This window comes from Ammospiza nelsoni, chromosome 6 (genome assembly GCF_027579445.1).
Source record: "Ammospiza nelsoni isolate bAmmNel1 chromosome 6, bAmmNel1.pri, whole genome shotgun sequence".
Taxonomy (NCBI): domain Eukaryota; kingdom Metazoa; phylum Chordata; class Aves; order Passeriformes; family Passerellidae; genus Ammospiza; species Ammospiza nelsoni.
The window spans coordinates 46,178,531-46,205,264 of record NC_080638.1 but is presented as its reverse complement, the minus strand read 5'-3'; positions in this window follow the sequence as shown (position 1 = coordinate 46,205,264).

The following is a 26,734-nucleotide window of genomic DNA, read 5'->3' as shown; positions in this document are numbered from 1 at the left end:
ATGCTGGCAGGGCAGATGGGCACCAAAATGTGCTACTATATGCAACTGAGAAGAATACAATTTAGGAATATTTTGATAACTTTTTACTGAGAATGAGGGTACTGACACAGAGTTAAGAATTGGTAAGGTAGTGCTGTGGGTACTTCTTCCCTTTATTTATTCTTCAGTTGTGCCACATTCTGAAAGATTTCCATATACTAAGCACATGGATTTAGTACCCCTTTTCATGTTGTCTCGGTTTAAAAGGCAAATGTCTGCTAAGGAAGGTTGAACCCTTCCTGGAGTGAAAAGACAACAGCTCTCTCCAAATTATCATGGCTTCAAAAATTGCAGGGCTTCCAGGCAAAAATATGGGAAAAAGGAAAAGCATTTCTTTACTAGGCTATATATATCTATGCAACAAGACAAAACAAACAACAAAACAAACGGGCAATAAAAATAAAAAATAAAATAAAAAATTAAAAAAAAAAAAAGGACCAAAAACCTGGAAGTTTCCCACCCGTTAAGCAGTCCGCAGCTGGCAGGAGGCGCTGCTGGCTCAGGCGCGGCAGAGAGGCTGCCGGGGTTCCCTCTGTGTTTCAGGAATAGTCATTGCCAAAAGGGAGCAGAAAGTACAGCCCCTACAGCTTCGCCACGTGGTAGGGTTAAGCTCCATTCTTGTGCAGAAGAGCAGCAGCCAAATGAGCACAGTGGGATTAGTTCTCAGAGTCTGAGTTTGGTTCCAAGGCACTAGTTCGTTTAGACAGGCTACAGAAAATTCAAATTACTACAGCCAGAATATCACTCAATTCTTCTGTTTCCAAGCCTCTTCTGTAATCCAAGCCTCTGAACATTGAAAAATTCCCCTATCATTCAAGTCACTTTTCCAAAATAGATAGGATTCAAATGTTTATCTGTTTTCACAGTTCAAATTACTTCCTAGGCTTTCTGATATATTTTGTGTCTTGATTTCACCATCAAAGGCCGTTATAAAAGACCAAACTGCCTTAAATGGCAGATACAACAAGTTTCTTTAAAAAATTAACATTTAGGTACTGAGATTCCTGCATTTCTGAAGGCAAGGCTTCACTTAACCAACTGGTCTCTATTCTCAGTCCTGCATTTTGCTGGTTACTTTACAGGTTAACAACTGTTGCTGAAAATGCCCATAAATCTGCATTCTGAAAAAGATTAAAATAATCTACCTCTTCTAGTTCAACAAAAAGTGGACCATTCAAAATCCTTTTTGCTCTACAGAAGGTGAATTAATCACAGAAAAAGAATAGTTAGATGCTTTGAAACATCTTCCTGGCATCTTTCATTGTCTTTGTAGTCTCCATCCAATAATTAGAAGGACATCCTTCTTTTGCTAGAAAGGTGGTAGATTAGAAAGACCAGCTCAAGTCTATGCATTCCTGGTGTTGGAAAGCTGCTTCCTTTGAGCTTGCAGTGGGATATCATCTTCTCACAGAATTTCCAGTACATGTTCATACGTTTCTGTGTTGGTTTTTTAGAGTCATCTGCTAGCCAGATCAGATGTAAGGAGAATATTTTGAATTTCTACCCTTGGTGTTCATATCTCCCTTGCAGCATAGGTTAAAACTATGAATTTTCTAAATACCAAGAAATTGGGCACTGACCATTGACAGTGATTCTTTAGTTTTTCTCTTTTTTCCTCTGCAACCTTATTTAATATTCATCAAATAAAAATAAAGATTTTTGGCAGAAGTACTTTGTTAGTTTGTTAATGAAAATAACAATTTCTTCAGAATTACTAAATATATATGATTCATTTACACAAATAAATGAAACCTCCATTCACATAAAGCATAAAGCTAATATTTCTTGCTTGTAGTCACTACTTGGTGCTTCAAATTAACAACCTTTCACATAGTTACTGCCAATATGCTCAGGGGTTTAAAATGAAATTATTTTTATAAACATTGACACCAGCAGAAATACTGTTTTGAGGTAACAATAAGTTAAAAAAATTAATTCACTGAATCCTAATTTCATGTCCATGATTGCCTTTTTTGGTGGTTTTATTTAGTTTATTTGACTTGGGTTGATCTTGTCTTTGCATTGAGAATAATACAATATAATACAATAACAATATATAAATAAATTTTGATGGCTGGACTGATATTTTTGCTATCTATAACCTACTCTGCTTTCCCACAGGCATCTCACTTAGGACTTTAGTTTTAAATTGAAATAGGAATTAGAGAGGAGAAACAAGAGCTCTGACACACAATCATTTTATTCATGGTTTGCAAATGTGTATACATGTTATACATTATTGCATCATAAAAATCCCCTATCTTTAGTAAGAAAAAAATCTGCAGTTCAAATGAAGAAACCATCATGCCTCCTGGATAAGATATTGGGCTACAACTGCAGCAGATCAATAATAAAATTTCAAAAAATGAAAACTCTTCGTTTCTATCTCTTACTGTTCTTCTCAGATGAAAACTGCTAATTAAGAGTTTGACCTAACCTCTTTTACTCATGTGTAAGAAATGAGTATTTCAAGACAAAGACTCATCAGGTAAAAGGTGTCACAAATTGTCTGGGTGACAAGCACCTTGTATCAAATGCAATCATATAGAGACATGGAGATAGACCTTAAAATACTCTATGTCCTGAGCATTCTGCCCTTTGGTATGATGGCTGTCAGCAAGCTATGACCCGGCACACTCGCTCAGGTGTCTGTGTTGTGCTCTTTCTTCATTGCTGACTTCCATCAGCTGAAACATCAAATGCTGGCCCAGAATGCTGCAACAGTTATGTAAAGCTTTTCAGGAAACATCACTTCACACAGATGTTTAACCTCCAAGCCCTGAAGGGATAGCTCTGCCAGTTGCCAGGCTTGTCAATTAATTTTACATTGACAATCATGCTAATACAGTTTGACACAGACAGGTTTTGCAGGCAGCCAGCCACATAAACAAGGTAGATGACTCCAGTTCACTGCACAATACATCTGAACACATAGCACACCACAGCATGTGTCTCATAGGTAGCACTGCCCAGTTTCATATCAACTACCATCCCAGATGATCATAACTATCTGTAAATTTTATTTTTTTTTGCTCACCTGAGCACTCTTCCCGTTTCTTTTGTGGTCATATCACCACAAATGTGTTCAGGAAATATGAATATGAAATATGATATATATCTGAATACTTGGCTTACAAAATGAACTGCCAAGCAAGATGAGTACTGCTGAGATGTCCCTGAAATAAGTTTTTTGAACCTGATGCGCCTCGTTCAAATTCTGTCAGCAAACTGGAAGTAGCTTCAAGAAAAGGAGCAAATATTTAGGGTTTGGAAGGAATTATTTACAAGAATACCTTAAATAGGCTGGATACGTGCAACTGGGCACACTAATGAGAAAAGTGTGATGAGGATGTTATAATTGGCTAGAATTACCTAAAAAAGATAAAGCAAATACAACAGTAGCTACAACATGAGAGAATGAAAGTAGGTATTATGTTAAAGTAAGTAAGTTACACCAGATTCAAAAAAATATTTTACACCAAAAAGAAACTGTGGGCCAGTTGGCCCAAGATAAATAAATTGTTATCAACTAGAATATTTAGACAAAGACTGAATACAGCTTCAATCTGGAATCAAGCATATATTGGTCAATGAGTACCTTTAAAGGCATATGTCCTAGTCTCTGCCTGCAAATTCTGTGAAAATTACTGAGAATTTTTGGTTTTGGGTTTGAATGAGATTGAAAACTGCAGTGTAAAAAGAACTCTTGGAGGTTTCTGTTTTTCTGTTTTCTACTTTCTCTTGCCTTATGAAACTGAATTAATTCTAACCAAAATTATCACTAAGAAAATGTTTGAGCATAAATAAAGGTTTCATTTCCCCTAAGATGTTAAATAACTATGAGTGTAGGGAAATGAGAAATACTTTCATTTTGTGAAACTGCAGAAAAAACCCTGAAATTTTAAAACTGAATATCATGATTAATATAAATGTGCCTAGTGTAAAAGTTATGAATTAAAACATTAGTCCTTGATGCTTGCAAACACTAGTATACCTTTATGAATTTGACTGACAGCCTGATTTTGTCCTAGTTTTTCATGGTCATGTAGTGTCTTGAAATATCTGTATTTCATGCTGTAAAAAAACCCATGATTTTTTAGAATAATTTTACAGCACGTAGGAAATTCAGAATTATAATCTAAGCAAGTGGCCCTTTGGCCAGTGGTTAAACAATTGAGAATTGCATCAGAACCGGATGCACACTGACGATGATAACAACTAGGAACAGGTATAACTTACAAAAAGAAGATACTATAAACAAAACCATAGGTGTTTCTAATGAAAATACTGTTTATACGTGCAAATATCTTGTTTCTGCCCCATCTTATCTTAGAGCATAGACTCCCAAGACAGAGACTGTAGTTCTGTTCAACTCTTATGCATGGTTTAATCCAGGGGACAAGGTCTTTTGTAGCTTGTCATTAACAACGTTGAGCAACTGAAAATCTGCTGAAGCACTTACTGTCTATATAGTTCTCAGTTGTGATAATGACAGCCCCAACTTTAACTTTTCAATTACTCAAGATAATGAATGATGTCAAAGCCCTCATCTACAACATGTTCCTGAGCTGCAGATTGGGACCATTTATTTTCACAATACAGTTTTGGTCTTTGATATTCAAGAGCAAAATAAACTATAAAGGTATTTAAGAATCTGCATTTTTGTTGCTCAGTTGTGCAACTTTCAAACATTTGTGGTCAAATGCATTATTTGAGAATATTCTTTCAGGTCCAATGCATTAGACAGTATAGTTTTGTAATGTGAACACAAAAAAAATTATATGTATTAAAATAAATACATTTGGAATACAGATGCATCATTGGATGTTGCCTCCTCCTCAAGGCTCTCCCAGCTGTCCATTTGCCAGTCCATTATAATATTCAGTCTTCTCTCATGGCTAAGAAAAAAAAGCTGAATATTTGTAGTTCAGACCATCAGACAACTCATAGAATTTCCATGCACTAACCGGTAGTGAGCTCTGAGGAGCTTTAAAGAATTCTCTGTCTCCTGTAAAGAAAGGCAGAATTTGTTGCACACTTGTGGATTTCTGCCATCTTTTTCAGGGAAGAAAGAAGCTAGGAATGAATTGATGAGAAGGAAGTAATAAAAGTGAAATGTTTGTTAAGGAAGCTTGGTTTTCCTTTTGTGCTTCTGTTTATAGGAGCAAGCTTCCTACCATGTCTAAGAAACTAAACATTAGAATTCAAAACTTTCCCTCCTGGGGTCACTTTCCTCCTCTCTTTTATTCTTTTCCTTGTACTGGCAATGAATTTGAAAACCTCTGCCAGACAGATCTTTAAAACTCTCATCATTCTTATAAAGAAATCCAGTGCTGGCAAGTTCTGACGCTGGACAAACATGTCAACAAACATTGAGAAAGTGCTGCCTCCAAGCAGCAGAGCACACTAGGGCTGTGTTTACTCAAGCTTGTCGCTACCAGGCTTCATTAAGAGTGATGACATTTTTAAACACCATCTCTGTGGCACTATGTGATACAAATCAAATCTAGCAGGCACACAAAGGCCTTTGTCTCTGCTCAAGTCCTGTACCAACTTCTGCTGTTAAGGATATGTCAACAATTTCTGGCTCAAGGAAAAAGACTGTAAGGAACTGATCCTAAACTGAATCAAGTGTATAGAAAACTTCTCTTTTCATACTGGTGCAGTTGGATTTAAGTGTTGTACATCTCTTCTGCCTGCCTGCACACAGAAAAATCTGAAGTTGATATACAGAAGACACAGGGAGACATTATTTAATTCTAGAGTATGGATGTGACCATTAAAATTATTACATTTAATGTAATTACTGTACTTACTGAATCTGAGCCTTCCTTTTCAAAACAAATAAACCCATCTTTCTCCTGCAACACCATTTGCCATATTCTTGTTCAGCACAAGCACTGCTTTACATGTTTTTCCTGTAATCTTATTGAAAGAAATACTTATATATTAAGATAGAGATGAAGGTCATGAATATTTCCATTCAACTTTAAGCACATATATGCTCAGTATTATGATATCTAAATGTTTAAAATGTACATATATGTTGAGCAGCAAGTTGATAGATTCATCCACTAAATGCACACTCAAAGAGACACTTTTAAAGAAGGAACTATACTGTAAGAGGATGGAGATGACACACTTTTTCGTCTGGAGAAGGGGATTAGACTTTAAGGTATGCTTGGGACCAAAGTGAAATGAATACAATTAATTTGTATTCATTTGTATTGGAATAGAATAGAATAGAATAGAATAGAATAGAATAGAATAGAATAGAATAGAATAGAATAGAATAGAATATTTCAGTTGGCAGGGATTATAAGAATCATCTAATTCATCTGCCTGACCAATTCAGAGCCGATGAAAAGTTAAAGAACTGTTAAGGGCCTTGGCCAAATATCTCTTAAGCACTGGCAGGCCTTGCTCACCTTTCTAGGAAGTGTTTGACCCCCTGTTGCAGTGTTTGACTTCTAAATGTCCAGTCTGAACATCCCGTGAAACTGATTTGAACCATTCACACAAGTCCTATCACTGGATCCCAGAGAGAAGAGGTCAGCACCTCCCTCCTCACTTCCCTCCTCACAAAGCTGTAGAGAGCAATGAGGTCACCCCTCAGCCTCCTTTTTTCCAAACTACACAAATCCAAAGTCATTAACTGCTCCTTGTAGGACATTCCTTCCAACCCTGTCACCAGATTTTTTGTCCTCCTCTGGACACATACAAAGAGTTTCACATCCTTCTTGAATTGTGAGGCCAGAATGGCACACAGGAGTCAAGGTGAGGCCCACCCCTGCTGAGTCCAGTGGGATAACCATCTCTGCTGAGCAGCTGTTTGTGCTGGGTTTGATGTACCCCAGCATGGAGCTCACCCTCCTGGCTGCCTGGGCACACGGCTGACTCACACTGAGCTGCTGCCAGCCAGCACCCCAGATCCCCCTCTGCTGGGCTGATCTCCAGCCACTCCTTTTCCCAATTCATACTTATGTCCAGCTTAACATAACAGAAAATATAATAATTATTACTGTATAATATACAAAATATAAAATATGATACTCATAATGTATAGAAAATCATAAAATCTGTGTACCTACACTGTGTGTGCTCCTCTACCTGTTACTGCATTATCTGCAAGGAATCAATAAGCAGGCTTCCATTTACTGGGTTTTGTGAGTAGAATTCTTAAAAAATATAGAGGTCTTTTTTCCAAGCAGCTTTATTACTAGCAGTTCAAAAAATGTTTTCAAGTGAGAGTTTTAAAATAGCTGGAAAAGTTGGAAAAACACTTTCTAAAAGTGAATTACAGAATTTATTACAAGCCCAGAGAAAACAAGTACATTTACAATGTGGAAATTACATAGGCTGGTGTTTTCACACATATGTGCCTCTGGATAAGAGCTCTAATTCCTATTTAGGCACTAAACCAGAACAAGCATGTTTTCAATAGAAACAAATTATAGCAAGGCAATTATATTGGAAAATACACCAAGATAAAACTCTTCAGCAAGCATACATTACATGAAAATAAAAATAGCAATCAACGGCATCTGGATTGATATGTACTGATTCCCTTTGAAAATGTAAAGACACATCTAATCCCTAACTTCAGAATTCAGGTATGACTCTGAGAAATGCCTTTAACTTGACACATATATTTGACTAGATCTTTATTCAGAAAAGCATAAACTTACATGCTGCTTATTTTCAAATGTATATAAGTATAATGTATATGGATGGTTTGCTACTGACTGATGACCAAAATGCTTAAGCTAAGATACTTGTAATGGAAAATCTATTACCAGTGCATGGTTACATGAAATAACAATTTTCCTATTGAAACATTTCTTCCAAAAGCATGCAGATTGCTTGCTAATACTTAGGAAAGAATTTAAAAACTTTATGTAATTTTTGCAAAGAATTTGTCTTTGCCCAGATTTTAGTAGGACCGGTGTTTGAATTTTGATGTTGCATGAAACATCATCTATCAATGTTGGTGATTTTTGCCAAACTGATAAAGTAAAACTTTTTCCACTATTTGGCAGTTACGTCCTTACTTTGCAAAGGCCTTTGGGTATTGTTGGCTTTTGGGTTCTTTTGTTTGTGGGAGGGGGATGTGTTTGGTCTTGTTTTTTTCCCCTAAGTACACAGGATTTAGTTTGATTTATTCCAGTTCTATGTTGGCAGTTGATTTCATTGTTTCATTGTTTTTTCTTTCTATACAAAATCTAGAGTAGTCAAATGTACCTATTTCTAAAAATGCATTGGAGAGAAACAGCAGGGGGAGGAAAGACAATCTACAGATATTTAGGGACCCAGTAACAGAGTAACAACCAGCAACAACAGAAACTTTATGGGGCTGCACTTTATTAACTCTGTCCATTTCAAGTTACTAATAATTAGCTGAGCTCAAAATGATTGCTTAGCATTCAGCAGGGAAGGTAGCATTTCTCCAGAAGGGACTTTGTTATTGGAGACTGTTTTTATAAATGCATAGTTTCCTTAATTCCAGTATAATGATCTTTCCTGACTTAGTTATTGTTGTTTTAAGTGGCTAAAATAAGCACTCTTGTTCATATACTTTCAAATGAAAACATGAGTGTTCATGGCTTTATATTACTGAAGCTTTCCCTTATTGCTCCTGCACACCCCCTTTTCCTTCAGACTGCAGTCTCTAGGTACTTTGATAGTTTATACTTTCTTCTCAGAGTGAGGTGTTGTAGTAAAATAGTTCCTTTGGCAGCTACCAAAACATGTCACACTGACTGTAACCTTTAAAAAAGGAAATGCTCCGTGGAGCTTTGATTGTGTAAACAGCATATTCTGTCCTGAAAATTACACCATTCAATAATGAATCAGTTCAAAGTGGGGATATGTCTAAATCATTGCTTTCGCAGAATTGTAATTTGGTGGCAAAAAATTGAAAATTAGAGGAAGTGAGAGACAAAAAATATCCATTTTGGAAGAGATTTTTAAATGCTATAATTTCTATACAGTAGTGGCATAGGGAAAGGGAAAAATCAATCCATATTTTTCAGCTATATGTGATGTCATTTTTTCTACAACATAGTACTCTGCCACTGCTGTGGCAGTAGCAGGTTACTGACTTTTTTTTTCTTTTTTTTTCTTTTTTTAATTGATGGTAACACAAAGAAGCAAAATCAGAGTACTTTCTAGAAAAACAAAGGTCAAGTTTGACCAGGTGCTTCAGAAATTTTAATCCAATATATTGTCAGGCATAACTTTTCCACTTTGAATATGACATTGGGTTTAAAAGAGATCATCTCGAAATCTGAATTTGGATTGGATTTCATTTTGAAATTAGGAGCTCTATCCATAGCTTACAATGCTATAAAACATTAGACTAAAATCCACTTCTTACTAGTACTTTCCAAGCCTGCAGCCTTATCTTCTTTTCCTTTAATATATACAGTAAGTCAGCTGCCATTTAACCCACTTCCATTATGTTAGTTTTCCTGTCATTTCCTTCGTTGTCTTCAGAACTGACACCCATTCACTATTTGCCAAACATGATTTACAGTTTCCAGCAGTTCTCTACCTTTATCATCAATTTTTTATCACTGGATCACAGCTGAACCCAAGGGAGGAAGTTGTTATATGCAACTGAAATAGATACTAGCTCTGCATTTTCAAAGAACAATGTTGCACAAATGAAAGTTCTGCCCTGCAAGTAATGACTAAAAAACCCAAACAACCCAAAGCAACCAAAAAACAAACCAAAAACTAACACTCATACAGGAAAAGTCTTTACAATTCAGAAGGGATCTGAACTGCTGTGCGTAGTTAACCTGTGTAAAGCATACCATTAGCAGCACATTTTCTTAATCAACACAGTGTGGCTGGTTTCAGAATGTATGAATTGTTATTATTTCCAACATAGAAATTCACTCCTTGAGGTTTTTTCTAAATAGTGTCAGTGACCTTAAGATGTATTCATCTGAATAAGATATGCACATGCATAATATATGATTTCATTTTCTTTATATTGCTTAAAAGATTTCCCAAAAGCCAGGTAAATGAGTATATATATTTTGAAAAGCATATACCAACAATAATAGCTGATTCTCTCACTTCTATTAACTGAGTTCTCCAAACAGTTTTTATGTATTAATTAATTAATACTCATACATAGTCTGACATTAGGCAGTGTTATTAGTTCTGGTTTATATCAAGGATCTGACGCTCAAGGCAAAGGAAGGATAGGAAAAGTAATTTCTTTGTAACAAATACTACATTAAAACAAGAAATTACCTGAAATGATTATACCATTTCCTTTCTACTTTGACTTTATAATAAGCAATCCATCTATTGCATATAATTTGCTAAGCTCTATATTCATGGTTTTTAAGAAAGTAAAGAATGCAATTGCCTAGGTGAAAGGCCTGACCTGCTGGAATCAAAGGAACGGGATAATGGCTGTCATCTGTGACTGTGATCTGTGCCTATGGTCTGTGATCCAAAAATAGGAAACTGTTACTCCTAGTAAAGTATGAGAGAAAAAGAAGTCAGTCCCCATCTTCCTCATACTATTTAAATTCATCCTGGCTGGAGCAGGCTTGAGACTGAAAGGCTGGAAAGGAGCTATTTGCAGAAATTCATTGCTATTTCATGCTCTTCACTTTTCAAAGCAGGAAGAACATGGAACATACAAAGAATTTGAAAAGCTGTTGAATTTTAGGAACTTAATATGCTTTTTTGATATTTCTGGCCCAAATGTAATGACAACTATTAGAATAATTTTTTCCCCCCACTTTTCTCAAAATTATTCATAGATTCTAGAAAGGTTGCACCTCTTTCTCAGAAAACTTTTAGTGTTTAATTAAACTTTTCTGAAATGTAAGGAGGGCTGTTAGCAGAACTGCTACCTTGGGCTTATTTAGAGACCTTGAGAGACTCCTTGGCAGGCAGTCCTGAAAGGCAAAGGAGTCCAGGAGGGCTTTAAGAAGGAAATCTTAAAGGTTCAAAAGTAGGCTGCATCTTAAGTGAAAAGATGAGCCAATGGGGACGAAGACCAGCCTGACTAAACAGGGAGCTTTGCATGGAACTCGGGAGAAGAGAGTTTATGGCATTTGGAAGAAGGGACAGGAAACTCAGAGGAATACAAGGATATTATGAGGTTATTCAGGGAGAAAATTAGAAGGGCCAAAACCTAGCTGGAGCTTAATCTGGCTACTGCCACAAAAGACAATAAACATGTTTCTATACATACATTAACAAAAGGAAGGCTAAGGAGAATCCCATCTATAGGAAGGGTAGAAGGAGGATCTGGGGAACTACAAGGCTGCCAGTCTGACCCGGTGCCAGGGTCATGCAACAAGTAATCTTGAGTGCATCACAGCACAAACAGGGGACTTGACCCAGCTAGGATGGGTTTATGAAGGGCAGGCCCTGCTTGACCAACCTGATCTCCTTCTGTGACAAGGTGACTTGCTTAGCAGATGAGGGAAAGGCTGTGGATGCTGTTTACCCACAGTAAAGCCTTTGACACTTCTTCCCACAGCATTCTCCTGGATAAACTGGCTGCTCCTGGCCTGGATTGGTGCACATATTGCTGGTAGGAAACTGGCAGGAGGGCTGAGCCCAGAGGGTGCTGGTGAATGGAGTTACATCCAGCTGGCAGACACGGCTGAACATGAGCCAGGGTACAGGTGGCCAAGAAGGCCGATGGCATCCTGGCCTGTGCCAGCAACAGTGTGGCCAGCAGGAGCAGGGATTGTCCCCCTGCCCCGGGCGCTGGTGAGGCCATGCCTCAAATCCTGTGTTCAGTTCTGGGCCCCTCACTACAGGACAGACATTGAGGTGCCAGAGTGTGTCCAGAGAAGGACAACAGAGAGGAGGAAGAGTCTGGAGCACAAGTCTGATGAGGGGCAGCTGAGGGAGCTGGGGGTGTTTAGCCTGGAAAAAGGGAGGCTCAGAGGGCACCTTAATGGCCTCTATAGCTGCCTGATAGGAGGCTGTGGCCAGGTGGGGTTGGTTTCTTCTCCCAAGTAACAAGAAACAGGACAAAAGAAATTGCCCTTAAATTGCACCCAGGGAGGTTTGGATTGGATATTTGGAAACATTTCTTCACTGATAGAATGGTCAGACATTGAAATAACCTGCCAAAGGAAGTGGTTGAATCACTGTCCCTGGGAATAGTTAAAAGATAGGTAGATTAAACAGTTAGGGACATGGTTTAGTGGTAGTTTAAATCATGAATAAGGTTAAATGTTTGGACTTGGTGACCTTACAGGTCTTTTCTGACCTATAATTTGGTGATTATCAGTTCAAGGTGTTCACCGTGAAATTATCTAAATGCACTAAAATGCAGAATCTAAGTTCTTTTTGAAAATCTATTCAAAACTGTTACATTTCCTTTGAAAGTTTTGATTGGAAAAAATATGAATCTAAAATTTTTCCACTGCAGCAGGATTTTAGTAACATATATTTATCTACTACCCTGGAAATTCCATCTAGTGCCTGCAAATATATATATAGAGAGGGTTTTGTTTTTTTTTTTTTTTGCTTTTCAGATGTAAGAGCAAGCAGTTTAAAATATATTTCTTTGTTCTAAGTCCCCTAGAACATTTTTTTCAGACTTCAGCAATTCCAGTTCAGGAAATATGGGATTAAGACTTTCTGGGGTGCTCCTGTCCCCTAATTTCTGTGTTTCCTTCCCCCTGCAACCCTGTCTACAGCTAATCTATAATAAAGGTTAATTTTGAAAAGCGAGCTCCATAGTCTTTACACAATGAAGTCAAACTCTGAATGAAACACACTTGTGAAAACAACAGCAGCCTTTTCCTTGTGCAATATAGGATGTGGTCAATCATTTGGCAATTCGGTTTTGGCACATCATGAACTATTTATTTGTTAAGGCAAGTTCTTGAGATTACAGAAACTCTGGGAGGTTTTTTCCTTTCTTTTCTTCTTTTTTGTGTCCTTTTTATTTCCTCCACTGGAAACTATTGAATTTTCAGAGCCTGATGTTTATTTCATGCGGAAATGTGCACTATTGTATCGATAAATATTTAATGGTGCTGGAGTTCAGTGGATACAGCCTCATATGTTTCTTTTAAAAGGTGTTTTATAACCTGGTGAATGCACTGTGTTCAACCGAGCAAGAAAAAACAAACTCAAACCAGAAACTTTCCACTAAAAGATGACACAGGGTTCAGTTTCAGTTTGAAGAGGGTGTGGAGGAAACAAGTAACCATATATTTTTCTGAGTCTTTCAGTCCTGACAGTGCTCAGACAATTCCATTTGAGATAAACATCAGGGGCATTACATAGATCATAAAAGCATTTGAGCTGACAAAGACAAGTGCTAGAACAGATAAAGTTCTAAAAATGAGCTTTCTCCAACAAACCTCAAAAAAAAAAAAAAAATACAGGTAAATCCATTTTGCCCTGAACCGCTGCACTTCCCATGATAGATTTGCTGTGACATGTTCATGCTCAGTCTGTAAGACTGGTTTAAATGCTCATGCAAAGTGTTTTCAAATATTTCTGGACAAACATTTGTTGACATTAAATTTTAAATATGATGCTAAATTATTTAAACATATCTGTCAAACTGTTAGCATGCACTTTACGTAATGTTGCACTTGAAACTACCTGAAATCACTTTGGCAGGTTAGGACCAAGCTATAGCACAGGAAAAAACCCTCAGTGACAGGTAATAACAAAAATTATATTATTGGTACTCTCTCCCTTTCATTTGGCTCCTATTCTGAACATTTACCACTCCACTAACTACCTGAACAGACTTGGAAACTAAATTTTACCTTACCCAGTTTCAAGCAGTAACTTAAAATGTCGAAGTTGAATATAATTTCCAGTAAAAACATTGAAGATTTCTTAATTGATTATCTATTTTTAAACTAATCTGCAAATCATATCAACTGTATTTTAATAAATCTGAAAAGTTGTTCATATTTTTAAAGAAATTTCATAGATTTGTAAATAAACACCACCTACAGTGAATTAGGGCAAAACACACAAATTTGTAAATGACATCAGAAATCTCTATCAAATACAAAGAATAAGATCTATGAATCAGAATCTTGTAAGCAGTGTTCTCTCACTTATGATTAAGATGCAGCAGCTGTGAAACTTACTCAATATATTAGTTATAAACTAAATATTTTAAGACTAATCCAGGAATCTTTGAGGATATTACCTCAGCCTCAGTGGAATTGATCAGCAAAGAATCATATACTATTGTTGTCTGAAAGATTCTTTGTTTGACTTGTGTAGAGAGAATAAAAATAACAAGAGGGCAAATAACCTGTTATCCTGATGGGAAATGATAGACCTGAAAAATGAAGGCTAGGTAAGAATAATAAAAAAGTTGTTCCAAACCATGGTATCACTATAAAAGAAAAAACAATCTATTGATCTACTTTTGATGAGCCTTCTGAGCTCTTGTCTTGTTTACGTCATGGGGTTTTAAATGTAGGACAACAAAAATTGTCTAAACTCAGATTTCTACTGCCCAATCAAAGACCACATTTGGGTATCAATAAGTATGAATCACAAATATAAAAAAACACATTTATAGTTAGGAGCAGTGTTCTCTCAATAACAAATGTGTATCAAGAATACTGTCATACATCAGGAAAATCTCAATCACAAGCATGTATTGAGTCTGGCATATCTGAGTTCCCATGTCTTTAGAGATTTTAGTTAAGCACTTGACATAATTTGGGTGTTGAAAGTTGTAGATTGTTTTGAAATCCTTTGAGGTGAACGAGTTACAGAGCTTAGGGCATTAAACTCTTTCTGGACTTTAAAAATATGGTCCAGAAAATGACCTCTTCATAAAAGAATTGGTTTCCCTATGGAAACAGTGATGGAATAAAGCAGTAAAAAAATGTCAATGTTCATACTTTCCTCAAATACTCATTCATCATTACAGACAAAAATCTGTTTTTTTCTTCCAGCATTACTGAAGTGCAAACTTAAATTTGGAAACCAAGAGATATGGAGAATTTGCAGTGATTGATAACGGCTTGTGGGGGAAAAAAAAAAAAAAGAAGCTACCAAAACTTATACATACCTGCACTTCTTATTTTACCTGTAATTTCAGGTCTTCCTTGACATATTTTTTAGTGATTTTGCTATTCATTCAGTTTTATTGTAGAAATCTGCTTTATCTTGGTATCATCAGGAAACAGTAACTAGTTTAATCTTTAAGTCATAATACAAATGATCTTCCTAAAAAAACACTTGAACATTGCTTTGTCTCCCTTCTACTTTATTTCCAAGAATGGAATCAGGGTCCACTGTGATTGTACAGAACTATATGGAAGAAGCCCAAACATGGTTGTTAAACCCCAGTCAACATCTGTGTGTGTTGTATAGAAATGAGTCTATAAAAATGAGCTCCCATTAATCTTTGTAGACTGAAATTATTGAATTAAGCATTGAGGTACTTTTCCCTGGTATGAGAAGAATTTGCAATATTCATATATGAAAAGTACACTTTCAAGAAGGCTGAGAACTGGGGCCTATGAAAAAAGACCATTTTGTTCCCAGAATCAGTTGTTTTATTACAAAAAATTTAGCATTTCATTTTCCATTCAAAACAATGTCTTTAAGTAATTTGACACAAAGAACACTTTGCCTGGGTGTAATGGAGTTTTACCTTCTTTAATTTGCAATGTTTGCAATTGAAAATCAGACAAAATAACTTTGAGTTCTTTGGTTCCCATTGACTACACTGAGGGAATTATGTTATATCTCACAGGAAGCCATCAGAGCCAGTACCTCACACGACTGAACTCTATGACTTTTATGGCTTTCACAGAGAGATTTATCCAGTTTTTCTGGCTTTGGTTTTAAGCTGAAAGCAGATGCTGATATCTTCAGTGTATTTCTGAACAGAATGGAAATGAGAAATACTGTAAATCGCTCAAGGCAACTTTTACCCACAGTATTGCTAGAAACTTTAAACCAGAAGCTTGGGTTTGTTTTTGTAAGCATCTGCACTGAGTCTCTAAACATTTGAAGATTAACCTGGTGCAATGAAGGTTGTGTGTGAGTTTTTACATTATAGTAAAATGTCTGCCTCACAGAGCACATTAGGTACCTATAACCTTCTTTTGAGAAAGATACCCAGTAGAGAAAATATTAAAAGAATAAAACTTTGAAGCTCTGCAAGCAGAAGACTAGTTCCATTTCTGTGTGCATTCAAAGTTATTTGTGATATCTATATTAATTTTCTTGTTTGACTGTAGCAAAGTATTTTTTATTGTCAATAAATTTAGCCCTGATTTTTGGCACATTTTTCATTAGCAGATGCTTTAGAATGCACCTGATGAGCAACAAGGTAGGAAGAACATCTACCGTGGTGGTGTTAGGATATCTCTGCATGGACTGGAAGCCTTGAAAATATCTAAATTCAGTGAAGACTGTTACTTGGACTTTTCCAATTTAATAGAAGCAGGGAGTGCTTCTATTAAAAATAGAAATTGGAAAATAGAAATGTGGATCTGGAAATTATATGAAGGAAAAAACAGTGCTGAGAATTCAACACGTGCCTGTAGTATATACTGACACAGAGAAGAGCTCAGCAAAATGTTTGAGCATCCTATTTCACTCATATCTGACAGAACAATGAGACTATAGCAATCCCACAGTGGTGAAAGATTGTTTTTTTCATTCTGGTGAGAAGGTCACATGAGTGTCTCTATTCTCTAATTACATGACCCTTAGGTTCGTACATTTGTATTTTTACTCTCAATTGAATTTCTACAAACCCTTTTCTCAAGCTAGCTCTCTTCAGCTCTCTCACAATCACTGAAAGTACAACATACAGCTGCTGCATTTTTCTGTCTCCCTCTTGGCCTGGTGAATAAATCATTAATTCTTGATGTTGAATGCTTCTCTCCCATGTCATACTTGCTTTGCAAAACTTGAGTTTGAACTTGAAGTCCTTTCCACAGATTTTGCCCTTGGATCCATCTTGATCTAATTACCCCTGTTTTCTTTTGTTCCTATTTTTTAGCTGTCATTTTCATAAACTAAAAGTTTAGGTTGAGAGATACATAAATATTACAGAAAATGACAAAAATATAAATTACCAGAACTGTTTCTGAGATATACAGAATTTTATTGGATGGGGTAAAGTTCTGCCAAAAAATTCTTCCTTTAGCCAAAATTGATTTGAAATCAAATGAGACACAAAGGGCTGAGAAGACCTCATTTAGGTCATATCATGATATGATAAGAGCAGGATTTCTTCAGTGCTTGCTGTTTCAACCTAATGGGAAACTGTGTGGGGAACAGGAAAGCAACATTCCAGGAGGGCGAGGAGAAAGAAACAACTGGAAGGAATGGAATAAGCATTTCCAAAGGCATATGAGTAAGTTGGGCAAGGTCTGGTTTTAGTTAAAATTAAAAGAAATCTCTCACTTTTAATAGACACCACCAGATAGTCCTGCACTTAAGAAGTGGGGGATATTTCTTCAGGTTTTTTGTAACAGTACATTTAAAGGAAGAAAAAATACTGAAAAATATAGGAATATAGCCAAAGTTGTTTTGCAACTCTTACACAGAAAGACACATTTGAAACTGTTATCAATCTATTCAATTTCATTTAGACTCAGAGTTATCTTTTTTTGGTCTGGCTTTGTTGTTTTGATATTGAGAATTTGGCTTAAGTCAGTTGTACCAATATGGTCCTAGACTTTGATCCACCAGCTGACATAATGTAAATTAGCAGCCATATGTGCTGGCTATCAGTACAGTGATGAATAATTTCCAGTCAAATGAGGTTTTAAAAAATAGTTTGCAACAAAATCTTGGTAAAATAAATTGCATAAACTGCTTAACCTGCACAGGAATGGAGCATCTTAGATACCCTGATTATTTCCAGAGAATTTGTCTTTTCTATTACCCAGTTCTATTGATTCTTATATACAAGAATATATGTTTGGGAAAAAGTACTTAGAGGTGAACAGCAGCTTTTTTCTTCTCAGTGTTAGATATAATTGGTCACTGCATGTGTGTGAAGTTGTCTAGAATTTCTGGCATATGGCAGATCTTACATTACTGTGAGGATGATCCCCAGCATGTGGAATCCCAAGCCTCTCCCTGTGCTCTGGAGATACTCCCCTGGAAAGCAAAGGTTTTCATATCTCATGCTGCATAACTACATGACAGATTCTGCCATTATTACATTGCTTGGGTTTATATGAGTGGAATGGGGAGAGGGCAGGGGAAGGGTTAAAATGAGTGAAAAATGAGCCTGTTCCTTCAGATAGCTGCATAAATCTCAAACAGGCCACAGAGCTGCCTGTGTCTTCTTGATCTTATTAGAAAGAATGTGTGTGGGCAGGAAGAGATGAGACTGGGATTTCTTACAACAGTGCTCTCTGGAGGATCACAAATCTGGTCATTTAAAACTGATTTATTTGGGTTTATTGCACTAGTATTCTACAGTTCCAATTTGTCTTTGCTCCTTTCTTATTATTCTTGACCCCTTGATGAAACACCCACATAAGTCCAGATAGTTCTCTTTAAGAATTCAAGTAAACCTTCTTTATTCATTTAAGAATTCTGTTGTTCTTTTTTTTTTACTTTTTTTTTCCCAATGTTTATTCTCCTAGAACTTTTTCTCATACTCTTTCCCTTTCAGCTATTGATTTATAATATCTCTAGAGACATCAATAATTATGAAAGAAATTACACTGTCACTTTGAAGGGGAATATTTTACATTTTGTTTTGGGTCCCAAAGTACTTTTCTAACAAATGATCTAAGCATTATAGTTTCCCTATGCATCCAGGAAATATTACTATCTTCATTGTACAGATAAAGCAGAGACAGAAACTGACCTATCTAGGGTAACACTACAAGCCAGAGAAAACATTTTAAATATTAGCAACAATTCCAGACAGTTGGTCTCAGAAGTTAGCCAGGAGACCATATTCTTTTAATTTAAATTTCCACATCACTGTGGCAAAACCTTGTAGCAGAAGCAGCCATTTATTGTTTTACTTATGAGAGGGGAAGGGAAGGGAAGGGAAGGGAAGGGAAGGGAAGGGAAGGGAAGGGAAGGGAAGGGAAGGGAAGGGAAGGGAAGGGAAGGGAAGGGAAGGGAAGGGAAGGGAAGGGAAGGGAAGGGAAGGGAAGGGAAGGGAAGGGAAGGGAAGGGAAGGGAAGGGAAGGGAAGGGAAGGGAAGGGAAGGGAAGGGAAGGGAAGGGAAGGGAAGGGAAGGGAAGGGAAGGGAAGGGAAGGGAAGGGAAGGGAAGGGAAGGGAAGGGAAGGGAAACAGTGATAGAATAAAGCAGTAAAAAAACCTCACTATTTAATTTGAAGCCAAAAGAGGGCTTGGGAGCAAATACTGAGGCTATTTAATGCTTACTGTGAATTCTTTCACTTATGTTTTCTCATGGTTGGTAGGGAAGGTAGTGCTTATCATGCTCCAAAGCAGGCATATAAATTGCACCTCTGAATTATTGGTACCTGTGGAAATGCCATCTTTGCAGATGTAGATTTACCAACAGTGGGGTTTAGCCCTTGCCTCCCTTTAGAATCAGCAGCATTGCTGCCATGCTGTCACAGATGGTGGCAGCTCAGCCATCTCCTTATCTCTCTCCACCTCTTGTTTGTATGAATGGTGAGCCAGCCAGGTACTTGAAGCTTAAGAGACACAGGCAAACGGACTGGATTATGCAGTGGTTATGATTTGTCTTCTGTGTTAAGCAACTTTCTTAGAACTTGCTGTCCTAGTTAGACATCAAAATCTTCCTATGTAGACCCTTCAGCAGGACCACAATTCTGCTAAAAGTGACAAGGAAAGATGTAAAAAATCGTGGTCTTGTGAAACAAGCCTAAGAGACAGAAAGAAAAAAATGACACAGCTCTGTGAAGAAAGAGGCCAATCCAGGAAGAAAACAGATATGAAGTATTATAAATATGGTCAGCCCACCACTTTCCTGGTCAGAAGAAGACATTACCTTGTCCTTTGATGTTAAAAGTTAATGTTTGCATTTGATTTATAGCCAAAACTCTTTATTCATTTTAGGTAGGCATCAGTTGCCAAAGGATTCCCACTCTATATATTTTACTCCTGGCTCCGAAATGCGTTTTAGTAGTCCATAAATTAGACTTGTGAAAGGTCTTCAAGCTTCAAATTCACTGGGGGTGGTGGGAAGGGTAGAAATTCTCAGATGGATCACAAAATTTATTGCCACTATGATTCAGAATACTGCTGCCACTTACAAGGGGTAAAAAATAGGAAAAGCCTTACTTTTCCCTTCAATTTTAGTAGCACAGCTGGATTTTGTAAAAAATCAACAGTCTTTAGAAATACAAATATAAATAGTTTGAAAGAGTTACCAGATTCTGAGAGCAAGACTTGAGAGTTTTGCTATGCTTTCTACTCTTTCTCTAAGATAACAAAATTCTTAAAGTATTCAAAATCTGATCTTTCATTTAAAAAATTAGAATATTCTTGTCTTTTTCTCTTTTTTCTTTTCTTTTGTGTGTTTTTTTTTAAACAGCTTTTCATTTTATCCTTTTAAAATAACTTTTTGCAAACTTTAGTTCACAACAATGTTGGCTTGGAAACAGGCCACTTTTAAAACAAAGGGTTTGACTACCATTAAATCAAGCTGAGAATTTTGCAAAAAATTATGTGTCCACATGTAAATAAGGTGACAAACATTACACAGGAAATCTGAGGTAGTTTGGGCATAAGCTCCCAACCTATTATCTAAGAAAAAACATTGGTGCCACTTGGCTCACTCTGAGCTTTAGTTGCCCAGGCTTTATGCATGTCTAGGCTACAAATATCCAGCACATAATTGTGTTAGATCAACACAGCATGTCATATTGTAGTTTCCAATGCTTAGATTACAAGCTTTTGCAGATCACTTTCCATTTTTCCTTGGTACACCAGAGGATGCCCCTGCAGTTCAGGCGCAGCACCACTTGTGCCAGCGGTGCATGGCAATTCCCCCAGCAGGAGCTGGACTGCTGAGGCAGACCCAGGGGCACATTTAATCTCATTGCCATCTAGCGGCAGGCACACTGAGCTCTCTGATTCCAGCTTCCAAGGTCTATTTTTGTAGTTGCCATCTGACTTCTGTGAAACCTATCATTGCTAACAGAGGAAAACAACCCAGGTAATTAGGCTGAGTTAGAGCTGTGGTCTGACTCATTCCAGCTGACTTCCTTTACTAAATTGCCTTTTGACTACATTTCTGTAGAGTGTGTAATGTTGGTTCCAGTGGTTCCTGAAACCATTTCAAGCGTACTTTATGAAACAGATAAAAAATAATACAGGACACAGGCACTAGTGGAAAAACAAAGCTTTGGGATTCAGTGACTTTGGTTCTTTTCCTGCCAAAATAAATAATATGATCTTGGTAAATCATACAAATATTTTGATCCTTGTTATTCCTTTCCAAAACTGGGCTCAGTTTACTTATTAGTTTAGGAGGCATTTCAGAGGTTTAATCAAAGAACGCCATAGTAAGCACTTTTAAAAACTGAAAATTAAAGAAGTTAGGGAAATACGGTGTATTGCTATCTGTAGCATTATTTAATTGCTGCTGTGAAGCATTTCCCAATTTATTGATGGACTGTAATTGCACACCTCCTTCAGATACTACCCAGAATAAATCTTTCCAACATGACAGAAAGCTACATGGAGAAATTGTGTTTTCTGGTCATGAAACTTCTTACATTGCAGCAAAATCAGGACATTAATTTCTTAGTTCTCTCAGTTCCTGAAGGCAGTTTATGCTGTTAGCTCATTTTGCTTCTCTGTCAGAGACCTGTCCTCTCATGACTGTCAAACGTTTGGAGAAGTCTTTTTTTAATATATTTGTATCAAGCCAAAGAAGTTCCAAATGACATAGATTTATCCCTTCTTATATACAATTCTTTATTTACTTGCTTTTAGAATAGTGAGATCACCTGCAGCAGCGGCAGTGCTAGGTGCCATTAGTCTAAACCTCACATTTGTGACAGGATGTCAGGTTTGATGGTGTGATCAGAACTGGAGTACTTTTGTTGAATCATGGATTCTTGCTGGAATACATTGCAGCTCTTGACTGAAATCACTGGCAGAGAGAGGAGACTGCCTCCCAAATAGAAGAGTAAAGGAATAACATCTATCTCTAAGAAGTAGGAATATAATCATCACAGCATTGCTAAGCAGAAGAAGGACTTAGAAGAGACACTCAATTCCCAAAAAATTACATGAAAAGCCAAAGATTTTTGGCATTGGGAAGAACTGGGAATGAGAACAACACTTCTGAAGTTTGAAAAAACTGCTAGGCAAGGTTTAAGGGGTAAAGCAGGAAAATTTGAAACAAGACTTATGTCAACTCTAAAAAAAAACCCAAAGAAACAACTGTGAGTTCTCACAGTTTGTGATTATTCTTAAACAATTTTATCACACTTAGCCAGTCATTTGATAATTTAAGAGACATGGATTCTATAACATGATGTGGACCATTCTTCCAAACTGCCACCCTGCCTATCATGAAGTGAAACAGATGGATTTTTTAAAGTTGACCTAATGATGATGACAGTGTTGCTTTATGTCATGCTGAGATTTTCTAAAGCTATGATCCTCCTTTACTTGCTACATACATTAAATTGTATCTAGGTAATAAGAAGAATCCCTATAATACAAGTGGATGACACTTGGATTTGAGATTATGGTGCACAATCCAAAAGTCCAAATCAGATACCTATAGTTTTAATTTGGTGTTTCAGTGGGTAGAATGCAGATGCCTCAAAATGGAAGTGCAGAAAGCCTACAAAGATCATACAATCTAATAAAAGCAAAATTAATACAGAAGGGTGTTGATAACAGCATTTGCCAGAGGCTGGGTAGAGTTTTGTGGTGAAAGAGCTCTATAAAGACCTGAGAATCTACAAGCATTTTCTAGAGAACAGATATTTGCACACCTACAACTCCAGGTGACAAAATCAGGTTGTCTTTTTTCCTTTACCCTTATCATTCCATATTTCTAAACTAACACAGTCTAAAAGGAGAAAGAAGATTGCAGAGAAGTTTTTCCTACAAGCTAGCATTATGTGTATTTTCCTAAAGGTAAGTCTCATTTCCTCAAGCTAACAAGACCAATGGATATTCCATCCAGGAGAAATGTAAGATACAGGCTTGAGAACTACCCCCAATTTTAAGTAGATGGATACATATCCATGTATAATGTTATTCTTCTTAATCAGCAGTTTAGAAACTTCTTCTACCCCAAACAACTTGGTAGACTTTTCTATAGCCTAGCTGTCTTGACATCAGTAATCTCTAAAGTGACGGTTCTAAAGCATTTTCCTCATGCAGACTCTTTCAGTTCTTGAAAGATGGAAAACTACTAATTTCTGTGTTTGGTAAGACATTACATTAATTTGTGGCTTTTCCATTCTCTGAGGTGTCTTCCTAAATCACTACCCACCAAGGCCTTGTGATTGCAAAGTACAAATGAGCTGCAGGTGCTTAGATATTGTGATTACTCTGACTTATTCAGGATCAACCAGGAGCCTGTAAATTTAGGCCCAGCTACTATCTCCTCCCGTGCTCCTGATTTGTTTTTAGGCTATTTTTACATTCTCATACACATGCAAAAAAATAAATAATTTTCTCACAGTCTAAATCAGGGTAGTACTGTTAAATGAGGGCAAGTAGGATAGGAATCAACATTTCTTATGAATGGGAAATTTAGAAGCTGTTCAGAATTAATCTCAGAAAATTACTAAATGCTTAGAGCTTTGGGCTATGTGAAGTAGAAGAGCTATTAGGATTCTCTCGATTTTGCTAGAAAGGCATTTGTGTAAAAAATATACATAATCTTCCCAAGGTAAAAGGACTCATTCAGTCCTCAAGGGCAAGATTTAAAGCCAGCATTTGTCTCTGTGATTGCCCACTGGCTCTGTTCCTACTGGCAGCACAGCTTCACTTGAGCAGGGCTGCCAATGTGACTATTCAGTATTGTTTGATTTGAGTCATGTTGATTTCTGGCTGGAGTTTTTGTGTGCAAATCCAGAATTCCTGGAAGGCTTGGAGGCCAGCAGCAATAGCAAGCATCACCTGATATGTTATGATGCCAGCTCCACATTTCCACCACAAGCAGTTAGTTTCTAAGGCTGCTAATGAGTACAACGAGCAATTGGTGGAAAGTATTTCTTTTTCAGCACAATAGCAAATCAAATTCATTTTTAAATGAACTGACATTATCTCAAAACACAATCAGAAATTAGACATTTTAAATGCCTAGAGATTCTGTTTTGTTTGTCCTTTCTGTGGCCTGGCTGAGACAAAAGCAATCCTGAGCATCCCATTCCATTGCAGATTCTTTTGCTTGGATTTTCTGATCATAGCTTCCCATAGCTCTCAGATATGTAACAACCTTGAGGAATTATGGCCTTTAATCAGCATTGAGCATTTTCATGTTCAGCCTTCAAGTAATGATGCCTAACTCCTATTTACAAGCGACAGCTGAATTCCCTTACTCTAGTGCTTTCTGTATAATGGTACTCTACATATAAGCTAGTTCACCTTTCTCAACAAAGCAGAGTTTATCAGTCCAATGGCCTTCTAGATGCATTTTTTTGTTTTGTTTGTTTTTTGGTTTTTTGTATGACAGTTTATAAGAAATGATTCAATATCATTATAAACCTGAAGATCCCAAGAGAATATAAAAGGAGTCAACTGGGAGCTGAGATACAGTTTGCAGAAAATAGTTGCCTCTAAAATGCTTGAAGAAGACAATCTGTGATCAGCCTGCAGATATTCTGTATTCTGCACAACTTCAGAGAATACTTAGCTATCTGGCCAGCAGCAGAATAAGACATTTCCAAAGAAAGCTAAAATGCAAATTTCAATTCCACTGTGCCATGTTTCTTGGTGACTTTTCTCCAAACTTCTTCATGGCTTATTTTAATTCCTTTCAAAATAGACTGGAAAAGTGCTCCTAATATGAAATAATTGGGGGCATCTACACTGCTATTGGAAACCAGTGTATCAGACAGGGCTGGAGGTCTAAGCACCTCATACACAGGGAAACATGACTGGTCACTGAACAGAGATCTATGTGGGAGATCTACGAGGAGATTTTCTTCAGATGTTGTTGTGCTTACAGAATATTCCAGACCAGTCTTCGCACCATGTTATATAACATGACCATCTCCACCTACTTCTTCCCTTTGGAAATATTTTATGATCAACAGAAGTTATGGCATTACTTGACCCGGGGACAACTGACCCTTAAATTACACCTGGTTTTGGTCTACCTACATGGCTGCATATATATAAATCTGGTTCTCATGAGTATCCCTTGTTTTATAGACATTGCATAATCCCAAAGTTCTCATAAAGATATTTCTGGGCAGTGTTTAAGTGTGTGGGGCAAGAGAAAAGAAGGGCATTCATTTCCAGGAGCTATGCTTCAAAATCTGTGCTCTGGTGTTGTCTCATATAGAAAAATCATAAAATCAGTTGTTAAATTAAGGCCCAAAATAGAGTGAAAATAAATAAGAGGTGACTGAGTTTGCAAAGCATAGGATTTTAATCAATGGTTTTAGGAGAAATATCATATTTAACAAATGGACATTTAAAAGAAATCTAGTGGAGCATAGCATGAACTTCAACTTGAAGGGTTCAGGGGAAACAGTTCTTGCAAGGAAATGTTTCATTATAAACTCTATAAATATAAAAGAAATGTAACACTTTCCTTCAAGTGGGATTTTGAGAAGGGTAAGGCATGTCTTGTGTTTTGCTTTATGCTTTTTATCTCTCTGGGGAAAACAAAAAAGTAATTCTGAGAATAGATAAAAAGCAAAACAGACTAGTAGCTGTTTGTAAAAGGTAGGTTTTTCATTTTGTTTTGATTTATTCCAGTCCCAGAAATTTATTTTATGTTATATCTGAAACAAAGTCATTGAGGGGAAAAAAATAGAGAGCACTTTTGCGTTAGTTCTGCCATCGGTACTTGGAAAAGGGGAGATTTACATGTACATCTCCTTATTGACATTAATGGTAGCTTTGTGTGTAAAAATAATATCAAAAAAGAAGAATCAAACTCTTTGTGCATCATAAAAATTTCCATGGAAGTTGTATAAGGAATATGCATGTATGCATTGAAAATAATTTGACAAAAATTTAAGTTGGTTTATCAATACACAGCTAGATTGTTTTTACAGGTAAAAAAAAAACCAAAAAACAAAAAACAAAAAAACCCCCCAAAAAACAGGAGAGTGTGATTATAATTAAGATACTTTTCAGGACTTCAGGCAAGTTGAGATCAGTCCACTTTGTCATGAAAGCAACCAGTCTCATTTCGTGCAATCTCTTGGCACCTCAATCACGTAGCAGTAGATATAATAACCTTTCCTTCACTCTCACTTTATCTTTCTTGACATTTGATATTTTCATCTCTTTGGGATTTGGATATGTTTTAACACATGCAAAAGCCAATATATTTGCAGTCAAATGTAAAGTAATCTAAATTAGGTATAATGCATCTGTGAAATATAGGAATTTCACGTTTTCAAAAAAACATTGAGACTATCTCTCTGTGGCAAAACTTTTTTCTTTAATGTCTGTGTTTTGGAATTTTGTTTTTCTAGAGTTCCTACCAGAATTATTAATTTACATTTGCAGCATTTGTCTCACCTAACTGTATCAGTGGATCATTATGTATTTTGTATGGTCTTCAGA